This window comes from Narcine bancroftii, chromosome 14 (genome assembly GCF_036971445.1).
Source record: "Narcine bancroftii isolate sNarBan1 chromosome 14, sNarBan1.hap1, whole genome shotgun sequence".
Lineage (NCBI taxonomy): Eukaryota > Metazoa > Chordata > Chondrichthyes > Torpediniformes > Narcinidae > Narcine > Narcine bancroftii.
In genome coordinates this window covers 71,313,461-71,340,375 of record NC_091482.1, presented here as the reverse complement: position 1 = coordinate 71,340,375, position 26,915 = coordinate 71,313,461, and positions in this window count along the sequence as shown.

The window sequence follows — 26,915 nt, the reverse complement described above, 5'->3', positions numbered from 1 at the left end:
GCGGGGAATCAGAGGCGGGGAATCAGAGGCGGGGAATCAGAGGCGGGGAATCAGAGGCTTGGACTCAGAGGAGGTGTATCAGAGGCGGAGAAATGGAGGCGGAGAATCAGAAGCGGGGAATCAGAAGCGGGGAATCAGAAGCGGGGAATCAGAGGACGGAAAAGAGATGTGGGGAAAGAGAGGCAGAGAAAGAGAGGCGGGGTATCAGATGTGTGCAATCCGAGGCAAGGAATCAGAGGCGGGGAATCAGAGGCGGGGAATCAGAGGAGTGGAATCAGAGGCGGGGAAGCAGAGGCGGGGAAGCAGAGGCGGGGAATCAGAGGCGGGGAATCAGAGGCGGGGAATCTGAGGTGGGGATTCTGAGGTGGGAAATCAGAGGCTGAGATTGAAAGGGGGAGAATCAGAAGGGGGAAAAGAAATGTGGGTAAAGAGAGGCATGGAAAGAGCCATGGACTCTGAAGCAGGGAATCGGAGGCAGGGAAACAGAGTCGGAGAAACGGAGGCGGGGAATCAGAAGCGGGGAATCAGAGGGTGGAAAAGAGATGTGGGGAAAGAGAGGCAGGGAAAGAGGCGCGGAAATAGACGCAGGGAAAGAGAGGCGGAGTATCAGATGTGGGGAATTCAAGGCGAGGAATCAGAGGCGGGGAAAGAGATGTGGGGAAAGAGAGGCAGGGAAAGAGGCAAGGAAATAGAGGTGGGGAAGCAGAGGCAGGGAATCAGAGGCGGAGATCCAGAGGCAGGGAATCTGAGGCGGGGAATCTGAGGCGGGGAATCAGAGTCGGGGAATCAGTGTCAGGGAATCAGAGTCGGGGAATCAGAGTCGGGGAATCAGAGGCAGGAAATCAGAGGCGGGGAATCAGAGGCGGGGAATCAGAGGCGGGGAATCAGAGGCGGGGAAAGAGAGGCGGGGAACCACAGGCGGGGAATCAGAGGCTGAAATTAAAAGGGGGTGAATCAGAGGGGGGAAAAGAGATGTGGGGAAAGAAGGGCAGGGAAAGAGCCAGGGAAAGAGCCAGGGACTCTGAAGCAGGGAATCGGAGGCAGGGAATCGGAGGCAGGAAAACAGAGGAAGGGAATCAGAGTCGGAGAAATGGAGGCGGGGAATCAGAAGCGGGGAATCAGAAGCGGGGAATCAGAGGACGGAAAAGAGATGTGGCGAAAGAGAGGCAGAGAAAGAGAGGCGGGTTATCAGATGTGTGCAATCCGAGGCAAGGAATCAGAGGCGGGGAATCAGAGGCGGGGAATCAGAGGAGTGGAATCAGAGGCGGGGAATCTAAGGTGGGGAATCGGAGTCGGGGAATCAGAGGCGGGGAATCAGAGGCGGGGAATCAGAGGATGAGAATCAGAGGAGGGGAATCAGAGTCGGGGAATCAGAGGCGGGGAATCAGAGGCGGGGAATCAGAGGCGGGGAATCAGAGGCGGGGAATCAGAGGCGGGGAATCAGAGGCGGGGAATCAGAGGCGGGGTATCAGAGGCGGGGTATCAGAGGCAGAGGAACGGAGGCATGGAAATAGACGCAGTGAAAGAGAGGAGGGGTATCAGATGCGGGGAATCCGAGGCGGGGAATCAAGGCAGGAAAAGAGATGTGGGGAAAGAGAGTCCGGGAAAGAGGCACGGAAAGAGAGGCGGGAAATCAGAGGTGGGGAATCAGAGGCGTGGAATCAGAGGTGGGGAATCAGAGGGCGGAAATGAGATGTGGGAAAAGAGAGGCAGAGAAGGAGGCACGAAAATAGTGGCAGTGAAAGAGAGGCAGGGAATCAGAGGCGGGGAATCAGAGGCGGGGAATCAGAGGCGGGGAATCAGAGGCGGGGAATCAGAGGCGGGGAATCAGAGGCGGGGAATCAGACGGCGGAAAAGAGATGTGGGGAAAGAGAGGCAGAGAAAGAGGCGTGGAAATAGACGCAGGGAAAGAGAGGCGGGGTATCAGATGTGGGGGATCCGAGGCGGGGAATCAGAGGTGGGGAAAGAGATGTGTCGAAAGAGAGGCAGGGAAAGAGGCAAGGAAAGAGAGGCGGGGAAAGAGGCACGGAAAGAGAGGTGGGAAATGAGAGGCGGGGAAGCAGAGGCGGGGAATCAGAGTCGTGGTATCAGAAGCGGGGAATTTGAGGTGGAGAATCTGAGGCGGGGAATCAGAGGCGTGGAATCCGAGGCGGGGAATCAGAGGCAGGAAAAGAGATGTGGGGAAAGAGAGGCCGGGAAAGAAGCACGGAAAGAGAGGCGGGAAATCAGAGGTGAGGAATCAGAGGCGGGGAATCAGAGTCGTGGTTTCAGAGGCGGGGAATCTGAGGCGGGGAATCAGAGGCTGGGAAAGACATGTGGGAAAAGAGAGGCAGAGAAGGAGGCACAAAAATAGTGGCAGGGAAAGAGAGGCGGGGAATCAGGGGCGGGGAATCAGAGGCGGGGAATCAGAGGCGTGGAATCAGAGGCGTGGAATCAGAGGCGGGGTATCAGAGGCGAGGAATCAGAGGCGAGGAATCAGAGGCTTGGACTCAGAGGAGGTGTATCAGAGGCGGAGAAAAGGCGGCGTGGAATCAGAGGCGGGGAATCAGAGGCGGGGAATTTGAGGTGGGGAATAAGAGGCGGGGAATCAGAGGGCGGAAAAGAGATGTGGGGAAAGAGAGGCAGGGAAAGAGGCGTGGAAATAGACGCAGGGAAAGAGAGGCGGGGTATCAGATGTGGGGAATTCAAGGCGGGGAATCAGAGGTGGGGAAAGAGATGTGGGGAAAGAAAGAGGCAAGGAAATAGAGGCGGGGAATCAGAGGTGGGGACTTAGAGTCGGGGAATCAGAGGCGGGGAATCAGAGGCGTGGACTCAGAGGGGGGAATAGAGATGTGGGAAAAGAGAGGCGGCGAAAGGGAGGCGGGGAAAGAGTCAGAGACTCTGAAGCAGGGAATCGGAGTCGGGGAATCAGAGTCGGGGAATCAGAGTCGGGGAATCAGAGGCGGAGAATCAGAGTTGGATAATCAAAGGCGAGGAATCAGAGGCGGGGAATCAGTGGGCGGAAATGAGATGTGGGGAAAGAGAGGCAGGGAAAGAGGGGCGCAAATAGATGCAGGGAAAGAGAGGCGGGGTATCAGATGTGGGGAATCCGAGGCGGGGAATCAGAGGCGGGGAATCAGAGGCGGGGAATCAGAGGCGGGGAATCAGAGGCGGGGAATCAGAGGCGGGGAATCAGAGGCGGGGAATCAGAGGCGTGGAATCAGAGGCGTGGAATCAGAGACGGGGAATCTGAGGTGGGGAATCTGAGGCGGGGAATCAGGCGGGGATTCAGAGGCGGGGATTCAGAGGGGGGAATAGAGATGTGGGAATGGAGAGGCGGGGAAAGAGCCTGGGACTGAAGCAGGGAATCGGAGTCGGGGAATCAGAGTCGGGGAATCAGAGGCGGGGAATCAGAGGCGGGGAATCAGAGGCGAGGAATCAGAGGCGGGGAATCAGAGGCGGGGAATCAGAGTCGGGGAATCAGAGGAGGGGAATCAGAGGAGGGGAATCAGAGGCGGGGAATCAGAGGCGGGGAATCAGAGGCGGGGTATCAGAGGCGGGGAATCTGAGGTGGGGAATCAGAGGGTGGAAAAGAGATGTGGGGAAAGAGAGGCAGAGAAAGAGGCATGGAAATAGACGCAGTGAAAGAGAGGAGGGGTATCAGATGCGGGGAATCCGAGGCAGGAAAAGAGATGTGGGGAAAGAGAGGCCGGGAAAGAGGCACGGAAAGAGAGGCGGGAAATCAGAGGTGGGGTATCAGAGGCGGGGAATCAGAGGCGGGGAATCAGAGGCGGGGAATCAGAGGCGGGGAATCAGAGGCTTGGACTCAGAGGAGGTGTATCAGAGGCGGAGAAAAGGCGGCGTGGAATCAGAGGTGGGGAATCAGAGGGCGGAAATGAGGTGTGGGAAAAGAGAGGCAGAGAAGGAGGCACGAAAATAGTGGCAGGGAAAGAGAGGCAGGGAATCAGAGGCGGGGAATCAGAGGCGGGGAATCAGAGGCGGGGAATCAGAGGCGGGGAACCAGAGGCGGGGAACCAGAGGCGGGGAACCAGAGGCGGGGAACCAGAGGCGGGGAATTAGAGGTGGGGAATCTGAGGTGGTGAATCAAAGACTGAGTTTCAAAGGGGGTGAATCAGAGGGGGGAAATGAGATGTGGGAAACGAGAAGCCGGGAAAGAGCCAGAGACTCTGAAGCAGGGAATCGGAGGCGGGGAAACAGAGGCAGGGAATCAGAGTCGGAGAAACGGAGGTGGGGAATCAGAAGCGGGGAATCAGAGGGCGGAAAAGAGATGTGGGGAAAGAGAGGCAGAGGAAGAGGCGTGGAAATAGACGCAGGGAAAGAGAGGCGGGGTATCAGATGTGGGGGATCTGAGGCGGGGAATCAGAGGTGGGGAAAGAGATGTGGAGAAAGAGAGGCAGGGAAAGAGGCAAGGAAAGAGAGGCGGGGAAAGAGGCACGGAAAGAGAGGTGGGAAATCAGAGGCGGGGAATCAGAGGCGGGGAATCAGAGTCGTGGTATCAGAAGCGGGGAATTTGAGGTGGAGAATCTGAGGCGGGGAATCAGAGGCGTGGAATCCGAGGCGGGGAATCAGAGGCAGGAAAAGAGATGTGCGGAAAGAGAGGCCGGGAAAGAGGAACGGAAAGAGAGGCGGGAAATCAGAGGCAAGGAATCAGAGGCGGGGAATCAGAGTCGTGGTATCAGAGGCAGGGAATCTGAGGCGGGGAATCAGAGGCTGGGAAAGAGATGTGGGAAAAGAGAGGCAGAGAAGGAGGCACAAAAATAGTGGCAGAGAAAGAGAGGCGGGGAATCAGGGGCGGGGAATCAGAAGCGGGGAATCAGAGGGCGGAAAAGAGATGTGGGGAAAGAGAAGAAGGGAAAGAGGCGCGGAAATAGACGCAGGGAAAGAGAGGCGGGGTATCAGATGTGGGGAATCCGAGGCGGGGAATCAGAGGCGGGGAAAGAGATGTGGGGAAAGAGAGGCAGGGAAAGAGGCAAGGAAATAGAGGTGGGGAATCAGAGGCGGGGAATCAGAGGCGGGGATTCAGAGGGGGGGAATCAGAGGGGGGGAATCAGAGGCGGGGAATCAGAGGCGGGGAATCAGAGGCGGGGAATCATAGGCGGGGAATCAGAGGCGGGGAATTAGAGGTAAGGAATCTGAGGTGGTGAATCAAAGGCTGAGATTCAAAGGGGGTGAATCAGAGGGGGGAAAAGAGATGTGGGGAAATAGAAGCCGGTAAAGAGGCAGGGACGCTGAAACAGGGAATCGGAGGCAGGGAAACAGAGGCAGGAAATCAGAGTCGGAGAAACGGAGGTGGGGAATCAGAAGCGGAGAATCAGAGAGCGGAAAAGAGATGTGGGGAAAGAGAGGCAGAGAAAGAGGCGCGGAAATAGACGCAGGGAAAGAGAGGCAGGGTATCAGATGTGGGGGATCTGAGGCGGGGAATCAGAGGTGGGGAAAGAGTGGAGAAAGAGAGGCAGGGAAGGAGGCAATCAAAGAGAGGCGGGGAAAGAGGCACGGAAAGAGAGTTGGGAAATCAGAGGCGGGGAATCTGAGGCAGGGAATCATAGGCTGGGAAAGAAATGTGGGAAAAGAGAGGCAAAGAAGGAGGCACAAAAATAGTGGCAGGGCAAGAGAGGCGGGGAATCAGGGGTGGGGAATCAGATGCGGGGAATCAGAGGCGGGGAATCAGAGGCGGGGAATCAGAGGCGGGGAAAGAGATGTGGGAAATGAGAGGCAGAGAAGGAGGCACAAAAATAGTGGCAGGGAAAGAGAGGCGGGGAATCAGGGGCGGGGAATCAGAGGTGGGGAATCAGAGGCGGGGAATCAGAGGCGGGGAATCAGAGTCATGGTATCAGAGGCGGGGAATCTGAGGAGGGGAATCAGAGGCGGGGAATCAGAGGCGGAGAATCAGAGGCGGGGAATCAGAAGCGGGGAATCAGAGGGCGGAAAAGAGATGTGGGGAAAGAGAGGCAGGGAAAGAGGCGCGGAAATAGTGGCAGGGAAAGAGAGGCAGAGAAAGAGAGGCGGGGTATCAGATGTGTGCAATCCGAGGCAAGGAATCAGAGGCGGGGAATCAGAGGCGGGGAATCAGAGGCGTGGAATCAGAGGCGGGGAATCTAAGGTGGGGAATCGGAGTCGGGGAATCAGAGTCGTGGAATCAGAGGCGGGGAATCAGAGGAGGAGAATCAGAGGAGGAGAATCAGAGGCAGGGAATCAGAGTCGTGGAATCAGAGGAGGGGAATCAGAGGCGGGGAATCAGAGGCGGGGAATCAGAGGCGGGGAATCAGAGGCGGGGAATCAGAGGCGGGGTATCAGAGGCGGGGTATCAGAGGCGGGGTATCAGAGGGAGAGGAACGGAGGCGTGGAAATAGACGCAGTGAAAGAGAGGAGGGGTATCAGATGCGGGGAATCCGAAGCGGGGAATCAGAGGCAGGAAAAGAGATGTGGGGAAAGAGAGGCCGGGAAGGAGGCACGGAAAGAGAGGCGGGAAATCAGAGGTGGGGATTCAGAGGCGGGGAATCAGAGGCGGGGAATCAGAGGCGGGGAATCAGAGGCTTGGACTCAGAGGAGGTGTATCAGAGGCGGGGAAAAGGCGGCGTAGAATCAGAGGTGGGGAATCAGAGGGCGGAAATGAGATGTGGGAAAAGAGAGGCAGAGAAGGAGGCACGAAAATAGTGGCAGGGAAAGAGAGGCAGGGAATCAGAGGCGGGGAATCAGAGGCGGGGAATCAGAGGCGTGGAATCAGAGGGCGGAAAAGAGATGTGGGGAAAGAGAGGCAGAGAAAGAGGCGTGGAAATAGACGCAGGGAAAGAGAGGCGGGGTATCAGATGTGGGGGATCCGAGGCGGGGAATCAGAGGTGGGGAAAGAGATGTGGAGAAAGAGAGGCAGGGAAAGAGGCAAGGAAAGAGAGGCGGGGAAAGAGGCACGGAAAGAGAGGTGGGAAATGAGAGGCGGGGAATCAGAGGCGGGGAATCAGAGTCGTGGTATCAGAAGCAGGGAATTTGAGGTGGAGAATCTGAGGCGGGGAATCAGAGGCGTGGAATCCGAGGCGGGGAATCAGAGGCAGGAAAAGAGATGTGGGGAAAGAGAGGCCGGGAAAGAGGCATGGAAAGAGAGGCGGGAAATCAGAGGCGGGGAATCAGAGGCTGGGAAAGACATGTGGGAAAAGAGAGGCAGAGAAGGAGGCACAAAAATAGTGGCAGGGAAAGCGAGGCGGGGAATCAGGGGCGGGGAATCAGAGGCGGGGAATCAGAGGCGTGGAATCAGAGGCGGGGAATCAGAGGCGGGGAATCAGAGTCATGGTATCAGAGGCGGGGAATCTGAGGCGGGGAATCAGAGGCGGGGAAAGACATGTGGGAAAAGAGAGGCAGGGAAAGAGGCGCGGAAATAGACGCAGGGAAAGAGAGGCGGGGTATCAGATGTGGGGAATCCGAGGCGGGGAATCAGAGGCGGGGAAAGAGATGTGGGGAAAGAGAGGCAGGGAAAGAGGCGCGGAAATAGACGCAGGGAAAGAGAGGCGGGGTATCAGATGTGGGGAATCTGAGGTGGAAAATCTGAGGCGGGGAATCAGAGGCGTGGAATCCGAGGCGGGGCATCAGAGGCAGGAAAAGAGATGTGGGGAAAGAGAGGCCGGGAAAGAGGCACGGAAAGAGAGGCAGGAAATCAGAGGCGGTGAATCACAGGCGGGGAATCGGAGGCAGGGAATCAGAGGCGGGGAATCAGAGGCGGGGAATCACAGGCGGGGAATCAGAGGCGGGGAAGCAGAGGCGGGGAAGCAGAGGCGGGGAAGCAGAGGCGGGGAAGCAGAGGCGGGGAAGCAGAGGCGGGGAAGCAGAGGCGGGGAATCAGAGGCGGGGAATCAGAGGCGGGGAATCTGAGGTGGGGATTCTGAGTTGGGAAATCAGAGGCTGAGATTGAAAGGGGGAGAATCAGAAGGGGGAAAAGAAATGTGGGGAAAGAGAGGCATGGAAAGAGCCATGGACTCTGAAGCAGGGAATCGGAGGCAGGGAAACAGAGTCGGAGAAACGGAGGCGGGGAATCAGAAGCGGGGAATCAGAGGGTGGAAAAGAGATGTGGGGAAAGAGAGGCAGGGAAAGAGGCGCGGAAATAGACGCAGGGAAAGAGAGGCGGAGTATCAGATGTGGGGAATTCAAGGCGAGGAATCAGAGGCGGGGAAAGAGATGTGGGGAAAGAGAGGCAGGGAAAGAGGCAAGGAAATAGAGGTGGGGAAGCAGAGGCAGGGAATCAGAGGTGGGGAATCAGAGGCGGGGAATAAGAGTCGGGGAATCAGAGGCAGGGAATCAGAGGCGGGGAATCAGAGGCGGGGAATCAGAGGCGGGGAATCAGAGGCGGAGAATCAGAGGCGGGGAATCAGAGGCGGGGAATCAGTGGGCGGAAATGAGATGTGGGAAAAGAGAGGCAGAGAAAGAGGCACGAAAATAGTGGCAGGGAAAGAGAGGCGGGGAAAGAGAGGCGGGGAACCACAGGCGGGGAATCAGAGGCTGAAATTAAAAGGGGGTGAATCAGAGGGGGGAAAAGAGATGTGGGGAAAGAAGGGCAGGGAAAGAGCCAGGGAAAGAGCCAGGGACTCTGAAGCAGGGAATCGGAGGCAGGGAATCGGAGGCAGGAAAACAGAGGAAGGGAATCAGAGTCGGAGAAATGGAGGCGGGGAATCAGAAGCGGGGAATCAGAAGCGGGGAATCAGAAGCGGGGAATCAGAGGACGGAAAAGAGATGTGGCGAAAGAGAGGCAGAGAAAGAGAGGCGGGTTATCAGATGTGTGCAATCCGAGGCAAGGAATCAGAGGCGGGGAATCAGAGGCTGGGAATCAGAGGAGTGGAATCAGAGGCGGGGAATCTAAGGTGGGGAATTGGAGTCGGGGAATGAGAGTCGTGGAATCAGAGGCGGGGAATCAGAGGATGAGAATCAGAGGTGGGGAATCAGAGTCGGGGAATCAGAGGCGGGGAATCAGAGGCGGGGAATCAGAGGCGGGGAATCAGAGGCGGGGAATCAGAGGCGGGGAATCAGAGGCAGAGGAACGGAGGCGTGGAAATAGACGCAGTGAAAGAGAGGAGGGGTATCAGATGCGGGGAATCCGAGGCGGGGAATCAAGGCAGGAAAAGAGATGTGGGGAAAGAGAGTCCGGGAAAGAGGCACGGAAAGAGAGGCGGGAAATCAGAGGTGGGGAATCAGAGGCGGGGAATCAGAGGCGGGGAATCAGAGGCTTGGACTCAGAGGAGGTGTATCAGAGGCGGAGAAAAGGCGGCGTGGAATCAGAGGTGGGGAATCAGAGGGCGGAAATGAGATGTGGGAAAAGAGAGGCAGAGAAGGAGGCACGAAAATAGTGGCAGTGAAAGAGAGGCAGGGAATCAGAGGTGGGGAATCAGAGGCGGGGAATCAGAGGCGGGGAATCAGAGGCGGGGAATCAGAGGCGGGGAATCAGACGGCGGAAAAGAGATGTGGGGAAAGAGAGGCAGAGAAAGAAGCGTGGAAATAGACGCAGGGAAAGAGAGGCGGGGTATCAGATGTGGGGGATCCGAGGCGGGGAATCAGAGGTGGGGAAAGAGATGTGTCGAAAGAGAGGCAGGGAAAGAGGCAAGGAAAGAGAGGCGGGGAAAGAGGCACGGAAAGAGAGGTGGGAAATGAGAGGCGGGGAAGCAGAGGCGGGGAATCAGAGTCGTGGTATCAGAAGCGGGGAATTTGAGGTGGAGAATCTGAGGCGGGGAATCAGAGGCGTGGAATCCGAGGCGGGGAATCAGAGGCAGGAAAAGAGATGTGGGGAAAGAGAGGCCGGGAAAGAAGCACGGAAAGAGAGGCGGGAAATCAGAGGTGAGGAATCAGAGGCGGGGAATCAGAGTCGTGGTTTCAGAGGCGGGGAATCAGAGGCGGGGAATCAGAGGCGGGGAATCAGAGGGCGGAAAAGAGATGTGGGGAAAGAGAAGCAGGGACATAGGCGCGGAAATAGACGCAGGGAAAGAGAGGCGGGGTATCAGATGTGGGGAATCCGAGGCGGGGAATCAGAGGCGGGGAAAGAGATGTGGGGAAAGAGAGGCAGGGAAACAGGCGCGGAAATAGACGCAGGGAAAGAGAGGCGGGGTATCAGATGTGGGGAATCTGAGGTGGAAAATCTGAGGCGGGGAATCAGAGGCGTGGAATCCGAGGCGGGGCATCAGAGGCAGGAAAAGAGATGTGGGGAAAGAGAGGCCGGGAAAGAGGCACGGAAAGAGAGGCAGGAAATCAGAGGCGGTGAATCACAGGCGGGGAATCAGAGGCGGGGAATCAGAGTCGTATTATCTGAGGCGGGGAATCTGAGGCAGGGAATCAGAGGCGGGGAATCAGAGGCGGGGAAAGAGAGGCAGAGAAGGAGGCACGAAAATAGTGGCAGGGAAAGAGAGGCGGGGAATCAGAGGCGGGGAATCAGAGGCGGGGAATCAGAGGCGGGGAATCAGAGGCGGGGAATCAGAGGCGGGGAATCAGAGGAGGGGAATCAGAGGAGGGGAATCAGAGGCGGGGAATCAGAGGCGGGGAATCAGAGGCGGGGAAGCAGAGGCGGGGAAGCAGAGGCGGGAAAGCAGAGGCGGGGAAGCAGAGGCGGGGAAGCAGAGGCGGGGAAGCAGAGGCGGGGAAGCAGAGGCGGGGAATCAGAGGCAGGGAATCAGAGGCGGGGAATTTGAGGTGGGGATTCTGAGGTGGGAAATCAGAGGCTGAAATTGAAAGGGGGAGAATCAGAGGGCGGAAAAGAGATGTGGGGAAAGAGAGGCAGGGAAAGAGGCGCGGAAATAGACGCAGGGAAAGAGAGGCGGGGTATCAGATGTGGGGAATACGAGGCGGGGAATCCGAGGCGGGGAATCAGAGACGGGGAATCTGAGGCGGGGAATCTGAGGCGGGGAATCAGAGGCGGGGAATCAGAGGCGTGGAATCTGAGGTGGGGAATCTGAGGCGGGGAATCAGGCGGGGATTCAGAGGCGGGGATTCAGAGGTGGGAAGAGAGATGTGGGAATGGAGAGGCGGGTAAAGAGCCAGGGACTGAAGCAGGGAATCGGAGTCGGGGAATCGGAGTCGGGGAATCAGAGTCGGGGAATCAGAGGCGGGGAATCAGAGGCGGGGAATCAGAGGCGGGGAATCAGAGGCGGGGAATCAGAGGCGGGGAATCAGAGGCGGGGAATCAGAGGCGGGGAATCAGAGGCGGGGAATCAGAGGCGGGGAATCAGAGGAGGGGAATCAGAGGCGGGGAATCAGAGGCGGGGAATCAGAGGCGGGGAATCAGAGGCGGGGAATCAGAGGCGGGGAATCAGAGGCGGGGAATCAGAGGCGGGGAATCAGAGGCGGGGAATCAGAGGCGGGGAATCAGAGGCAGGAAAAGAGATGTGGGGAAAGAGAGGCCGGGAAAGAGGCACGGAAAGAGAGGCGGGAAATCAGAGGCGGTGAATCAGAGGTGGGGAATCAGAGTCGTATAATCAGAGGCGGGGAATCTGAGGTGGGGAAACAGAGGCGGGGAATCAGAGGCGGGGAATCAGAGGCGGGGAATCAGAGGCGGGGAATCAGAGGCGGGGAAGCAGAGGCGGGGAAGCAGAGGCGGGGAAGCAGAGGCAGGGAATCTGAGGTGGGGATTCAGAGGCTGAGATTCAAAGGGGGAGAATCAGAAGGGGGAAAAGAAATGTAGGGAAAGAGAGGCATGGAAAGAGCCAGGGACTCTGAAGCAGGGAATCGGAGGCAGGGAAACAGAGTCGGAGAAACGGAGGCGGGGAATCAGAAGTGGGGAATCAGAGGGCGGAAAAGAGATGTGGGGAAAGAGAGGCAGGGAAAGAGGCGCGGAAATGGACGCAGGGAAAGAGAGGCGGGGAATCAGATGTGGGGAATTCAAGGCGGGGAATCAGAGGCGGGGAAAGAGATGTGGGGAAAGAGAGGCAGGGAAAGAGGCAAGGAAATAGAGGCGGGGAATCAGAGGTGGGGAATCAGAGGCGGGGAATCAGAGGCGGGGAAGCAGAGGCGGGGAAGCAGAGGCGGGGAAGCAGAGGCGGGGAAGCAGAGGCAGGGAATCTGAGGTGGGGAATCAGAGGCTGAGATTCAAAGGGGGAGAATCAGAAGGGGTAAAAGAAATGTAGGGAAAGAGAGGCATGGAAAGAGCCAGGGACTCTGAAGCAGGGAATCGGAGGCAGGGAAACAGAGTCGGAGAAACGGAGGCGGGGAATCAGAAGTGGGGAATCAGAGGGCGGAAAAGAGATGTGGGGAAAGAGAGGCAGGGAAAGAGGCGCGGAAATGGACGCAGGGAAAGAGAGGCGGGGTATCAGATGTGGGGAATTCAAGGCGGGGAATCAGAGGCGGGGAAAGAGATGTGGGGAAAGAGAGGCAGGGAAAGAGGCAAGGAAATAGAGGCGGGGAATCAGAGGTGGGGAATCAGAGGCGGGGAATCAGAGGCAGGGAATCTGAGGCGGGGAATCTGAGGCGGGGAATCAGAGGCGTGGAACCAGAGGGGGGAATAGAGATGTGGGAAAAGAGAGGCGGCGAAAGGGAGGCGGGGAAAGAGTCAGAGACTCTGAAGCAGGGAATCGGAGTCGGGGAATCAGAGTCGGGGAATCAGAGGTGGGGAATCAGAGGCGGGGAATCAGAGGAGGGAATCAGAGGCGGGAATCAGAGACGGGGAATCAGAGGCGTGGAATCAGAGGCGGAGAATCAGAGGCGGAGAATCAGAGGCGGGGAATCAGAGGCGGGGAATCAGAGGCGGGGAATCAGAGGCGGGGAATCAGAGGCGGGGAATCAGTGGGCGGAAATGAGATGTGGGGAAAGAAGGGCAGGGAAAGAGCCAGGGACTCTGAAGCAGGGAATCGGAGGCAGGGAATCGGAGGCAGGGAAACAGAGGAAGGGAATCAGAGTCGGAGAAATGGTGGCGGGGAATCAGAAGCGGGGAATCAGAGTCGTATTATCTGAGGTGGGGAATCTGAGGCGGGGAAAGAGATGTGGGAAAAGAGAGGCAGAGAAGGAGGCACGAAAATAGTGGCAGTGAAAGAGAGGCGGGGAATCAGAGGCGGGGAATCAGAGGCGGGGAATCAGAGGCGGGGAATCAGAGGCGGGGAATCAGAGGCGGGGAATCAGAGGCGGGGAATCAGAGGCGGGGAATCAGAGGCGGGGAATCAGAGGCGGGGAATCAGAGGCGGGGAATCAGAGGCGGGGAATCAGAAGCGGGGAATCAGATGGGGGAATAGAGATGTGGGAAAAGAGAGGCGGCGAAAGGGAGGCGGGGAAAGAGTCAGAGACTCTGAAGCAGGGAATCGGAGTCGGGGAATCAGAGTCGGGGAATCAGAGTCGGGGAATCAGAGTCGGGGAATCAGAGTCGGGGAATCAGAGTCGGGGAATCAGAGTCGGGGAATCAGAGTCGGGGAATCAGAGTCGGGGAATCAGAGGCGGGGAATCAGAGGCGGGGAATCAGAGGCGGGGAATCAGAGGCGGGGAATATGAGGCGGGGAATCAGAGGCGGGGAATCAGAGGGCGGAAAAGAGATGTGGGGAAAGAGAGGCAGGGAAAGAGGCGCGGAAATAGACGCAGGGAAAGAGAGGCGGGGTATCAGATGTGGGGGATCTGAGGCGGGGAATCAGAGGTGGGGAAAGAGATGTGGAGAAAGAGAGGCGGGGAAAGAGGCACGGAAAGAGAGGTGGGAAATCAGAGGCGGGGAATCAGAGGCGGGGAATCAGAGTCGTGGTATCAGAAGCGGGGAATTTGAGGTGGAGAATCTGAGGCGGGGAATCAGAGGCAGGAAAAGAGATGTGCGGAAAGAGAGGCCGGGAAAGAGGAACGGAAAGAGAGGCGGGAAATCAGAGGCGAGGAATCAGAGGCGGGGAATCAGAGTCGTGGTATCAGAGGCAGGGAATCTGAGGCGGGGAATCAGAGGCTGGGAAAGAGATGTGGGAAAAGAGAGGCAGAGAAGGAGGCACAAAAATAGTGGCAGAGAAAGGGAGGCGGGGAATCAGGGGCGGGGAATCAGAAGCGGGGAATCAGAGGGCGGAAAAGAGATGTGGGGAAAGAGAAGCAGGGAAAGAGGCGCGGAAATAGACGCAGGGAAAGAGAGGCGGGGTATCAGATGTGGGGAATCAGAGGCGGGGAATCAGAGGCGGGGAAAGAGATGTGGGGAAAGAGAGGCCGGGAAAGAGGCACGGAAAGAGAGGCGGGAAATCAGAGGCGGGGAATCAGAGGCGGGGATTCAGAGGGGGGGAATCAGAGGCGGGGAATCAGAGGCGGGGAATCAGAGGCGGGGAATCAGAGGCGGGGAATCAGAGGCGGGGAATCATAGGCGGGGAATCAGAGGCGGGGAATTAGAGGTAAGGAATCTGAGGTGGTGAATCAAAGGCTGAGATTCAAAGGGGGTGAATCAGAGGGGGGAAAAGAGATGTGGGGAAATAGAAGCCGGGAAAGAGGCAGAGACGCTGAAACAGGGAATCGGAGGTAGGGAAACAGAGGCAGGGAATCAGAGTCGGAGAAACGGAGGTGGGGAATCAGAAGCGGAGAATCAGAGGGCGGAAAAGAGATGTGGGGAAAGAGAGGCAGAGAAAGAGGCGCGGAAATAGACGCAGGGAAAGAGAGGCGGGGTATCAGATGTGGGGGATCTGAGGCGGGGAATCAGAAGTGGGGAAAGAGATGTGGGGAAAGAGAGGCAGTGAAAGAGGCACAAAAATAGTGGCAGGGCAAGAGAGGCGGGGAATCAGGGGTGGGGAATCAGAGGCGGGGAATCAGAGGCGGGGAATCAGAGGCGGGGAAAGAGATGTGGGAAAAGAGAGGCAGAGAAGGAGGCAAAAAAATAGTGGCAGGGAAAGAGAGGCGGGGAATCAGGGGCGGGGAATCAGAGGTGGGGAATCAGAGGCGGGGAATCAGAGGCGGGGAATCAGAGTCATGGTATCAGAGGCGGGGAATCTGAGGAGGGGAATCAGAGGCGGGGAATCAGAGGCGGAGAATCAGAGGCGGAGAATCAGAGGCGGGGAATCAGAAGCGGGGAATCAGAGGGCGGAAAAGAGATGTGGGGAAAGAGAGGCAGGGAAAGAGACGCGGAAATAGACGCAGGGAAAGAGAGGCGGGGTATCAGATGTGGGGAATCCGAGGCGGGGAATCCGAGGCGGGGAATCCGAGGCGGGGAATCAGAGGCGGGGAATCAGAGGCGTGGAATCAGAGGCGTGGAATCAGAGACGGGGAATCTGAGGTGGGGAATCTGAGGCGGGGAATCTGAGGCGGGGAATCAGGCGGGGATTCAGAGGTGGGAAGAGAGATGTGGGAATGGAGAGGCGGGGAAAGAGCCAGGGACTGAAGCAGGGAATCGGAGTCGGGGAATCAGAGTCGGGGAATCAGAGTCGGGGAATCAGAGGCGGGGAATCAGAGGCGGGGAATCAGAGGCGGGGAATCAGAGGCGGGGAATCAGAGGCGGGAAAATCAGAGGCGGGGAATCAGAGGCGGGGAATCAGAGGCGGGGAATCAGAGGCGGGGAATCAGAGGCGGGGAATCAGAGGCGGGGAATCAGAGTCGGGGAATCAGAGAAGGGGAATCAGAGGCGGGGAATCAGAGGCGGGGAATCAGAGGCGGGGAATCAGAGGCGGGGAATCAGAGGCGGGGAATCAGAGGCGGGGAATCAGAGGCGGGGAATCAGAGGCGGGGAATCAGAGGCGGGGAATCAGAGGCGGGGAATCAGAGGCGGGGAATCAGAGGCGGGGATTCAGAGGGCGGAAAAGAGATGTAGGGAAAGAGAGGCAGAGAAAGAAGCGTGGAAATAGACGCAGTGAAAGAGAGGAGGGGTATCAGATGCGGGGAATACGAGGCGGGGTATCAGAGGCAGGAAAAGAGGTGTGGGGAAAGAGAGGCCGGGAAAGAGGCACGGAAAGAGAGGCGGGAAATCAGAGGCGGGGAATCAGAGGCGGGGAATCAGAGGCGGGGAATCAGAGGCGGGGAATCAGAGGAGGGGTATCAGATGCGGGGAATACGAGGCGGGGTATCAGAGGCAGGAAAAGAAGTGTGGGGAAAGAGAGGCCGGGAAAGAGGCACGGAAAGAGAGGCGGGAAATCGGAGGCGGGGAATCAGAGGCGGGGAATCAGAGGCGGGGAATCAGAGGCGGGGAATCAGAGGCGGGGAACCAGAGGCGGGGAACCAGAGGCGGGGAACCAGAGGCGGGGAACCAGAGGCGGGGAATCAGAGGCAGGAAAACAGAGGCGGGGAATTAGAGGTGGGGAATCTGAGGTGGTGAATCAAAGGCTGAGTTTCAAAGGGGGTGAATCAGAGGGGGGAAATGAGATGTGGGAAAAGAGAAGCCGGGAAAGAGCCAGAGACTCTGAAGCAGGGAATCGGAGGCGGGGAAACAGAGGCAGGGAATCAGAGTCGGAGAAACGGAGGTGGGGAATCAGAAGCGGGGAATCAGAGGGCGGAAAAGAGATGTGGGGAAGGAGAGGCAGAGAAAGAGACGTGGAAATAGACGCAGGGAAAGAGAGGCGGAGTATCAGATGTGGGGGATCTGAGGCGGGGAATCATAGGTGGGGAAAGAGATGTGGAGAAAGAGAGGCAGGGAAAGAGGCAAGGAAAGAGAGGCGGGGAAAGAGGCACGGAAAGAGAGGTGGGAAATCAGAGGCGGGGAATCAGGCGAGGAATCAGAGTCGTGGTATCAGAGGCAGGGAATCTGAGGCGGGGAATCAGAGGCTGGGAATCAGAGGCGGGGAATCAGAGGCGGGGAAGCAGAGGCGGGGAATCAGAGGCGGGGAATCAGAGGCGGGGAATCAGAGGCGGGGAATCTGAGGTGGGGATTCTGAGGTGGGGAATCAGAGGCTGAGATTCAAAGGGGGAGAATCAGAAGGGGGAAAAGAAATGTCGAGAAAGAGAGGCATGGAAAGAGCCAGGGACTCTGAAGCAGGGAATCGGAGGCAGGGAAACAGAGTCGGAGAAACAGAGGCGGGGAATCAGAGGGCGGAAAAGAGATGTGGGGAAAGAGAGGCAGGGAAAGAGGCAAGGAAATAGAGGCGGGGAATCAGAGGTGGGGAATCAGAGGCAGGGAATCAGAAGCAGGGAATCATAGGCGGGGAATCAGAGTCGGGGAATTTGAGGCGGGGAATCTGAGGCGGGGAATCAGAGGCATGGAATCAGATGGGGGAATAGAGATGTGGGAAAAGAGAGGCGGCGAAAGGGAGGCGGGGAAAGAGTCAGAGACTCTGAAGCAGGGAATCGGAGTCGGGGAATCAGAGTCGGGGAATCAGAGTCGGGGAATCAGAGTCGGGGAATCAGAGTCGGGGAATCAGAGTCGGGGAATCAGAGTCGGGGAATCAGAGTCGGGGAATCAGAGGCGGGGAATCAGAGGCGGGGAATCAGAGGCGGGGAATCAGAGGCGGGGAATCAGAGGCGGGGAATCAGAGGCGGAGAATCAGAGGCGGAGAATCAGAGGAGGGGAATCAGAAGCGGGGAATCAGAAGCGGGGAATCAGATGGGGGAATAGAGATGTGGGAAAAGAGAGGCGGCGAAAGGGAGGCGGGGAAAGAGTCAGAGACTCTGAAGCAGGGAATCGGAGTCGGGGAATCAGAGTCGGGGAATCAGAGGCGGAGAATCAGAGGCGGAGAATCAGAGGCGGGGAATCAGAGGCGGGGAATCAGAGGCGGGGAATCAGAGGCGGGGAATCAGAGGCGGGGAATCAGTGGGCGGAAATGAGATGTGGGGAAAGAAGGGCAGGGAAACAGCCAGGGAAAGAGCCAGGGACTCTGAAGCAGGGAATCGGAGGCAGGGAATCGGAGGCAGGGAAACAGAGGAAGGGAATCAGAGTCGGAGAAATGGTGGCGGGGAATCAGAAGCGGGGAATCAGAGGCGGGGAATCAGAGGCGGGGAAAGAGATGTGGGAAAAGAGAGGCAGAGAAGGAGGCACGAAAATAGTGGCAGTGAAAGAGAGGCGGGGAATCAGAGGCGGGGAATCAGAGGCGGGGAATCAGAGGCGGGGAATCAGAGGCGGGGAATCAGAGGCGGGGAATCAGAGGCGTGGAATCAGAGGCGGGGAATCAGAGGCGGGGAATCAGAGGCGGGGAATCAGAGGCGGGGAATCAGAGGCGGGGAAGCAGAGGCGGGGAAGCAGAGGCGGGGAAGCAGAGACGGGGAATCTGAGGTGGGGATTCTGAGGTGGGGAATCAGAGGCTGAGATTCAAAGGGGGAGAATCAGAAGGGGGAAAAGAAATGTAGGGAAAGAGAGGCATGGAAAGAGCCAGGGACTCTGAAGCAGGGAATCGGAGGCAGGGAAACAGAGTCGGAGAAACAGAGGCGGGGAATCAGAGGGCGGAAAAGAGATGTGGGGAAAGAGAGGCAGGGAAAGAGGCAAGGAAATAGAGGCGGGGAATCAGAGGTGGGGAATCAGAGGCGGGGAATCAGAGGCAGGGAATCTGAGGCGGGGAATCTGAGGCGGGGAATCAGAGGCGTGGAATCAGAGGGGGGAATAGAGATGTGGGAAAAGAGAGGCGGCGAAAGGGAGGCGGGGAAAGAGTCAGAGACTCTGAAGCAGGGAATCGGAGTCGGGGAATCAGAGTCGGGGAATCAGAGGTGGGGAATCAGAGGTGGGAATCAGAGGCGGGAATCAGAGGCGGGGAATCAGAGGAGGGAATCAGAGGCGGGAATCAGAGGCGGGGAATCAGAGGCGGGGAATCAGTGGGCGGAAATGAGATGTGGGGAAAGAAGGGCAGGGAAAGAGCCAGGGAAAGAGCCAGGGACTCTGAAGCAGGGAATCGGAGGCAGGGAATCGGAGGCAGGGAAACAGAGGAAGGGAATCAGAGTCGGAGAAATGGTGGCGGGGAATCAGAAGCGGGGAATCAGAGGCGGGGAATCAGAGGCGGGGAATCAGAGGCGGGGAATCAGAGGCGGGGAATCAGAGGCGGGGAATCAGAGGCGGGGAATCAGAGGCGGGGAATCAGAGGCGGGGAATCAGAGGCGGGGAATCAGAGGCGGGGAATCAGAGGCGGGGAATCAGAGGCGGGGAATCAGAGGCGGGGAATCAGAGGCGGGGAATCAGAGGCGGGGAATCAGAGGCGGGGAAGCAGAGGCGGGGAAGCAGAGGCGGGGAAGCAGAGACGGGGAATCAGAGGCGGGGTATCAGAGGCGGGGAATCTGAGGTGGGGATTCTGAGGTGGGGAATCAGAGGCTGAGATTCAAAGGGGGAGAATCAGAAGGGGGAAAAGAAATGTAGGGAAAGAGAGGCATGGAAAGAGCCAGGGACTCTGAAGCAGGGAATCGGAGGCAGGGAAACTGAGTCGGAGAAACAGAGGCGGGGAATCAGAGGGCGGAAAAGAGATGTGGGGAAAGAGAGGCAGGGAAAGAGGCAAGGAAATAGAGGCGGGGAATCAGAGGTGGGGAATCAGAGGCGGGGAATCAGAGGCAGGGAATCAGAGGCGGGGAAAGAGATGTGGGGAAAGAGAGGCAGGGAAAGAGGCAAGGAAATAGAGGCGGGGAATCAGAGGTGGGGAATCAGAGGCAGGGAATCAGAGGCGGAGAATCAGAGGCGGGGAATCAGAAGCGGGGAATCAGAAGCGGGGAATCAGATGGGGGAATAGAGATGTGGGAAAAGAGAGGCGGCGAAAGGGAGGCGGGGAAAGAGTCAGAGACTCTGAAGCAGGGAATCGGAGTCGGGGAATCAGAGTCGGGGAATCAGAGTCGGGGAATCAGAGGCGGGGAATCAGAGGCGGGGAATCAGAGGCGGGGAATCAGAGGCGGGGAATCAGAGGCGGGGAATCAGAGGCGGGGAATCAGAGGCGGGGAATCAGAGGCGGGGAATCAGAGGCGGGGAATCAGAGGCGGGGAATCAGAGGCGGGGAATCAGAGGCGGGGAATCAGAAGCGGGGAATCAGATGGGGGAATAGAGATGTGGGAAAAGAGAGGCGGCGAAAGGGAGGCGGGGAAAGAGTCAGAGACTCTGAAGCAGGGAATCGGAGTCGGGGAATCAGAGTCGGGGAATCAGAGTCGGGGAATCAGAGGCGGGGAATCAGAGGCGGGGAATCAGAGGCGGGGAATCAGAGGCGGGGAATCAGAGGCGGGGAATCAGAGGCGGGGAATCAGAGGGCGGAAAAGAGATGTGGGGAAAGAGAGGCAGGGAAACAGGCGCGGAAATAGACGCAGGGAAAGAGAGGCGGGGTATCAGATGTGGGGGATCTGAGGCGGGGAATCAGAGGTGGGGAAAGAGATGTGGAGAAAGAGAGGCAGGGAAAGAGGCAAGGAAAGAGAGGCGGGGAAAGAGGCACGGAAAGAGAGGCGGGAAATCAGAGGCGAGGAATCAGAGGCGGGGAATCAGAGTCGTGGTATCAGAGGCAGGGAATCTGAGGCGGGGAATCAGAGGCTGGGAAAGAGATGTGGGAAAAGAGAGGCAGAGAAGGAGGCACAAAAATAGTGGCAGAGAAAGAGAGGCGGGGAATCAGGGGCGGGGAATCAGAAGCGGGGAATCAGAGGGCGGAAAAGAGATGTGGGGAAAGAGAAGCAGGGAAAGAGGCGCGGAAATAGACGCAGGGAAAGAGAGGCGGGGTATCAGATGTGGGGAATCCGAGGCGGGGAATCAGAGGCGGGGAAAGAGATGTGGGGAAAGAGAGGCAGGGAAAGAGGCAAGGAAATAGAGGTGGGGAATCAGAGGCGGGGAATCAGAGGCGGGGAATCAGAAGCGGGGAATCATAGGCGGGGAATCAGAGGCGGGGAATTAGAGGTAAGGAATCTGAGGTGGTGAATCAAAGGCTGAGATTCAAAGGGGGTGAATCAGAGGGGGGAAAAGAGATGTGGGGAAATAGAAGCCGGGAAAGAGGCAGAGACGATGAAACAGGGAATCGGAGGTAGGGAAACAGAGGCAGGGTATCAGAGTCGGAGAAACGGAGGTGGGGAATCAGAAGCGGAGAATCAGAGGGCGGAAAAGAGATGTGGGGAAAGAGAGGCAGAGAAAGAGGCGCGGAAATAGACGCAGGGAAAGAGAGGCAGGGTATCAGATGTGGGGGATCTGAGGCGGGGAATCAGAGGTGGGGAAAGAGTGGAGAAAGAGAGGCAGGGAAGGAGGCAAGGAAAGAGAGGCGGGGAAAGAGGCACGGAAAGAGAGGTGGGAAATCAAAGGCGGGGAATCTGAGGCAGGGAATCATAGGCTGGGAAAGAAATGTGGGAAAAGAGAGGCAGAGAAGGAGGCACAAAAATAGTGGCAGGGCAAGAGAGGCGGGGAATCAGGGGTGGGGAATCAGAGGCGGGGAATCAGAGGCGGGGAAAGAGATGTGGGAAAAGAGAGGCAGAGAAGGAGGCACAAAAATAGTGGCAGGGAAAGAGAGGCGGGGAATCAGGGGCGGGGAATCAGAGGTGGGGAATCAGAGGCGGGGAATCAGAGGCGGGGAATCAGAGTCATGGTATCAGAGGCGGGGAATCTGAGGAGGGGAATCAGAGGCGGGGAATCAGAGGCGGAGAATCAGAGGCGGAGAATCAGAGGCGGGGAATCCGAGGCGGGGAATCAGAGGCGGGGAATCAGAGGCGTGGAATCAGAGACGGGGAATCTGAGGTGGGGAATCTGAGGCGGGGAATCAGGCGGGGATTCAGAGGCGGGGATTCAGAGGTGGGAAGAGAGATGTGGGAATGGAGAGGCGGGGAAAGAGCCAGGGACTGAAGCAGGGAATCGGAGTCGGGGAATCAGAGTCGGGGAATCAGAGTCGGGGAATCAGAGTCGGGGAATCAGAGTCGGGGAATCAGAGTCGGGGAATCAGAGTCGGGGAATCAGAGGCGGGGAATCAGAGGCGGGGAATCAGAGGCGGGGAATCAGAGGCGGGGAATCAGAGGCGGGGAATCAGAGGCGGGGAATCAGAGGCGGGGAATCAGAGGCGGGGAATCAGAGGCGGGGAATCAGAGGCGGGGAATCAGTGGGCGGAAATGAGATGTGGGGAAAGAAGGGCAGGGAAACAGCCAGGGAAAGAGCCAGGGAATCGGAGGCAGGGAATCGGAGGCAGGGAAACAGAGGAAGGGAATCAGAGTCGGAGAAATGGTGGCGGGGAATCAGAAGCGGGGAATCAGAGGCGGGGAATCAGAGGCGGGGAAAGAGATGTGGGAAAAGAGAGGCAGAGAAGGAGGCACGAAAATAGTGGCAGTGAAAGAGAGGCGGGGAATCAGAGGCGGGGAATCAGAGGCGGGGAATCAGAGGCGGGGAATCAGAGGCGGGGAATCAGAGGCGGGGAATCAGAGGCGGGGAATCAGAGGCGGGGAATCAGAGGCGTGGAATCAGAGGCGGGGAATCAGAGGCGGGGAATCAGAGGCGGGGAATCAGAGGCGGGGAATCAGAGGCGGGGAAGCAGAGGCGGGGAAGCAGAGGCGGGGAAGCAGAGACGGGGAATCTGAGGTGGGGATTCTGAGGTGGGGAATCAGAGGCTGAGATTCAAAGGGGGAGAATCAGAAGGGGGAAAAGAAATGTAGGGAAAGAGAGGCATGGAAAGAGCCAGGGACTCTGAAGCAGGGAATCGGAGGCAGGGAAACAGAGTCGGAGAAACAGAGGCGGGGAATCAGAGGGCGGAAAAGAGATGTGGGGAAAGAGAGGCAGGGAAAGAGGCAAGGAAATAGAGGCGGGGAATCAGAGGTGGGGAATCAGAGGCGGGGAATCAGAGGCAGGGAATCTGAGGCGGGGAATCTGAGGCGGGGAATCAGAGGCGTGGAATCAGAGGGGGGAATAGAGATGTGGGAAAAGAGAGGCGGCGAAAGGGAGGCGGGGAAAGAGTCAGAGACTCTGAAGCAGGGAATCGGAGTCGGGGAATCAGAGTCGGGGAATCAGAGGTGGGGAATCAGAGGTGGGAATCAGAGGCGGGAATCAGAGGCGGGGAATCAGAGGAGGGAATCAGAGGCGGGAATCAGAGGCGGGGAATCAGAGGCGGGGAATCAGTGGGCGGAAATGAGATGTGGGGAAAGAAGGGCAGGGAAAGAGCCAGGGAAAGAGCCAGGGACTCTGAAGCAGGGAATCGGAGGCAGGGAATCGGAGGCAGGGAAACAGAGGAAGGGAATCAGAGTCGGAGAAATGGTGGCGGGGAATCAGAAGCGGGGAATCAGAGGCGGGGAATCAGAGGCGGGGAATCAGAGGCGGGGAATCAGAGGCGGGGAATCAGAGGCGGGGAATCAGAGGCGGGGAATCAGAGGCGGGGAATCAGAGGCGGGGAATCAGAGGCGGGGAATCAGAGGCGGGGAATCAGAGGCGGGGAATCAGAGGCGGGGAATCAGAGGCGGGGAATCAGAGGCGGGGAAGCAGAGGCGGGGAAGCAGAGGCGGGGAAGCAGAGACGGGGAATCAGAGGCGGGGTATCAGAGGCGGGGAATCTGAGGTGGGGATTCTGAGGTGGGGAATCAGAGGCTGAGATTCAAAGGGGGAGAATCAGAAGGGGGAAAAGAAATGTAGGGAAAGAGAGGCATGGAAAGAGCCAGGGACTCTGAAGCAGGGAATCGGAGGCAGGGAAACTGAGTCGGAGAAACAGAGGCGGGGAATCAGAGGGCGGAAAAGAGATGTGGGGAAAGAGAGGCAGGGAAAGAGGCAAGGAAATAGAGGCGGGGAATCAGAGGTGGGGAATCAGAGGCGGGGAATCAGAGGCAGGGAATCAGAGGCGGGGAAAGAGATGTGGGGAAAGAGAGGCAGGGAAAGAGGCAAGGAAATAGAGGCGGGGAATCAGAGGTGGGGAATCAGAGGCAGGGAATCAGAGGCGGAGAATCAGAGGCGGGGAATCAGAAGCGGGGAATCAGAAGCGGGGAATCAGATGGGGGAATAGAGATGTGGGAAAAGAGAGGCGGCGAAAGGGAGGCGGGGAAAGAGTCAGAGACTCTGAAGCAGGGAATCGGAGTCGGGGAATCAGAGTCGGGGAATCAGAGTCGGGGAATCAGAGGCGGGGAATCAGAGGCGGGGAATCAGAGGCGGGGAATCAGAGGCGGGGAATCAGAGGCGGGGAATCAGAGGCGGGGAATCAGAGGCGGGGAATCAGAGGCGGGGAATCAGAGGCGGGGAATCAGAGGCGGGGAATCAGAGGCGGGGAATCAGAAGCGGGGAATCAGATGGGGGAATAGAGATGTGGGAAAAGAGAGGCGGCGAAAGGGAGGCGGGGAAAGAGTCAGAGACTCTGAAGCAGGGAATCGGAGTCGGGGAATCAGAGTCGGGGAATCAGAGGCGGGGAATCAGAGGCGGGGAATCAGAGGCGGGGAATCAGAGGCGGGGAATCAGAGGCGGGGAATCAGAGGCGGGGAATCAGAGGCGGGGAATCAGAGGGCGGAAAAGAGATGTGGGGAAAGAGAGGCAGGGAAACAGGCGCGGAAATAGACGCAGGGAAAGAGAGGCGGGGTATCAGATGTGGGGGATCTGAGGCGGGGAATCAGAGGTGGGGAAAGAGATGTGGAGAAAGAGAGGCAGGGAAAGAGGCAAGGAAAGAGAGGCGGGGAAAGAGGCACGGAAAGAGAGGCGGGAAATCAGAGGCGAGGAATCAGAGGCGGGGAATCAGAGTCGTGGTATCAGAGGCAGGGAATCTGAGGCGGGGAATCAGAGGCTGGGAAAGAGATGTGGGAAAAGAGAGGCAGAGAAGGAGGCACAAAAATAGTGGCAGAGAAAGAGAGGCGGGGAATCAGGGGCGGGGAATCAGAAGCGGGGAATCAGAGGGCGGAAAAGAGATGTGGGGAAAGAGAAGCAGGGAAAGAGGCGCGGAAATAGACGCAGGGAAAGAGAGGCGGGGTATCAGATGTGGGGAATCCGAGGCGGGGAATCAGAGGCGGGGAAAGAGATGTGGGGAAAGAGAGGCAGGGAAAGAGGCAAGGAAATAGAGGTGGGGAATCAGAGGCGGGGAATCAGAGGCGGGGAATCAGAAGCGGGGAATCATAGGCGGGGAATCAGAGGCGGGGAATTAGAGGTAAGGAATCTGAGGTGGTGAATCAAAGGCTGAGATTCAAAGGGGGTGAATCAGAGGGGGGAAAAGAGATGTGGGGAAATAGAAGCCGGGAAAGAGGCAGAGACGATGAAACAGGGAATCGGAGGTAGGGAAACAGAGGCAGGGTATCAGAGTCGGAGAAACGGAGGTGGGGAATCAGAAGCGGAGAATCAGAGGGCGGAAAAGAGATGTGGGGAAAGAGAGGCAGAGAAAGAGGCGCGGAAATAGACGCAGGGAAAGAGAGGCAGGGTATCAGATGTGGGGGATCTGAGGCGGGGAATCAGAGGTGGGGAAAGAGTGGAGAAAGAGAGGCAGGGAAGGAGGCAAGGAAAGAGAGGCGGGGAAAGAGGCACGGAAAGAGAGGTGGGAAATCAAAGGCGGGGAATCTGAGGCAGGGAATCATAGGCTGGGAAAGAAATGTGGGAAAAGAGAGGCAGAGAAGGAGGCACAAAAATAGTGGCAGGGCAAGAGAGGCGGGGAATCAGGGGTGGGGAATCAGAGGCGGGGAATCAGAGGCGGGGAAAGAGATGTGGGAAAAGAGAGGCAGAGAAGGAGGCACAAAAATAGTGGCAGGGAAAGAGAGGCGGGGAATCAGGGGCGGGGAATCAGAGGTGGGGAATCAGAGGCGGGGAATCAGAGGCGGGGAATCAGAGTCATGGTATCAGAGGCGGGGAATCTGAGGAGGGGAATCAGAGGCGGGGAATCAGAGGCGGAGAATCAGAGGCGGAGAATCAGAGGCGGGGAATCCGAGGCGGGGAATCAGAGGCGGGGAATCAGAGGCGTGGAATCAGAGACGGGGAATCTGAGGTGGGGAATCTGAGGCGGGGAATCAGGCGGGGATTCAGAGGCGGGGATTCAGAGGTGGGAAGAGAGATGTGGGAATGGAGAGGCGGGGAAAGAGCCAGGGACTGAAGCAGGGAATCGGAGTCGGGGAATCAGAGTCGGGGAATCAGAGTCGGGGAATCAGAGTCGGGGAATCAGAGTCGGGGAATCAGAGTCGGGGAATCAGAGGCGGGGAATCAGAGGCGGGGAATCAGAGGCGGGGAATCAGAGGCGGGGAATCAGAGGCGGGGAATCAGAGGCGGGGAATCAGAGGCGGGGAATCAGAGGCGGGGATTCAGAGGCGGGGAATCAGAGGCGGGGAATCAGAGGCGGGGAATCAGAGGCGGGGAATCAGAGGCGGGGAATCAGAGGCGGGGAATCAGAGGCGGGGAATCAGAGGCGGGGAATCAGAGGCGGGGAATCAGAGGCGGGGAATCAGAGGCGGGGAATCAGAGGCGGGGATTCAGAGGCGGGGAATCAGAGGCGGGGATTCAGAGGGGGGAATAGAGATGTGGGAATGGAGAGGCGGGGAAAGAGCAAGGGACTGAAGCAGGGAATCGGAGTCGGGGAATCAGAGTCGGGGAATCAGAGGCGGGGAATCAGAGGAGGAGAATCAGAGGAGGAGAATCAGAGGCGGGGAATGAGAAGCGGGGAATCAGAGGCGGGGAATCAGAGGAGGGGAATCAGAGGAGGGGAATCAGAGGAGGGGAATCAGAGGCGGGGAATCAGAGGCGGGGTATCAGAGGCGGGGTATCAGAGGGCGGAAAAGAGATGTAGGGAAAGAGAGGCAGAGAAAGAAGCGTGGAAATAGACGCAGTGAAAGAGAGGAGGGGTATCAGATGCGGGGAATACGAGGCGGGGTATCAGAGGCAGGAAAAGAGGTGTGGGGAAAGAGAGTCCGGGAAAGAGGCACGGAAAGAGAGGCGGGAAATCAGAGGCGGGGAATCAGAGGTGGGGAATCAGAGGCGGGGAATCAGAGGCAGGAAAACAGAGGCAGGAAAACAGAGGCGGGGAATGAGAGGCGGGGAATTAGAGGTGGGGAATCTGAGGTGGTGAATCAAAGGCTGAGTTTCAAAGGGGGTGAATCAGAGGGGGGAAATGAGATGTGGGAAAAGAGAAGCCGGGAAAGAGCCAGAGACTCTGAAGCAGGGAATCGGAGGCGGGGAAACAGAGGCAGGGAATCAGAGTCGGAGAAACGGAGGTGGGGAATCAGAAGCGGGGAAACAGAGGGCGGAAAAGAGATGTG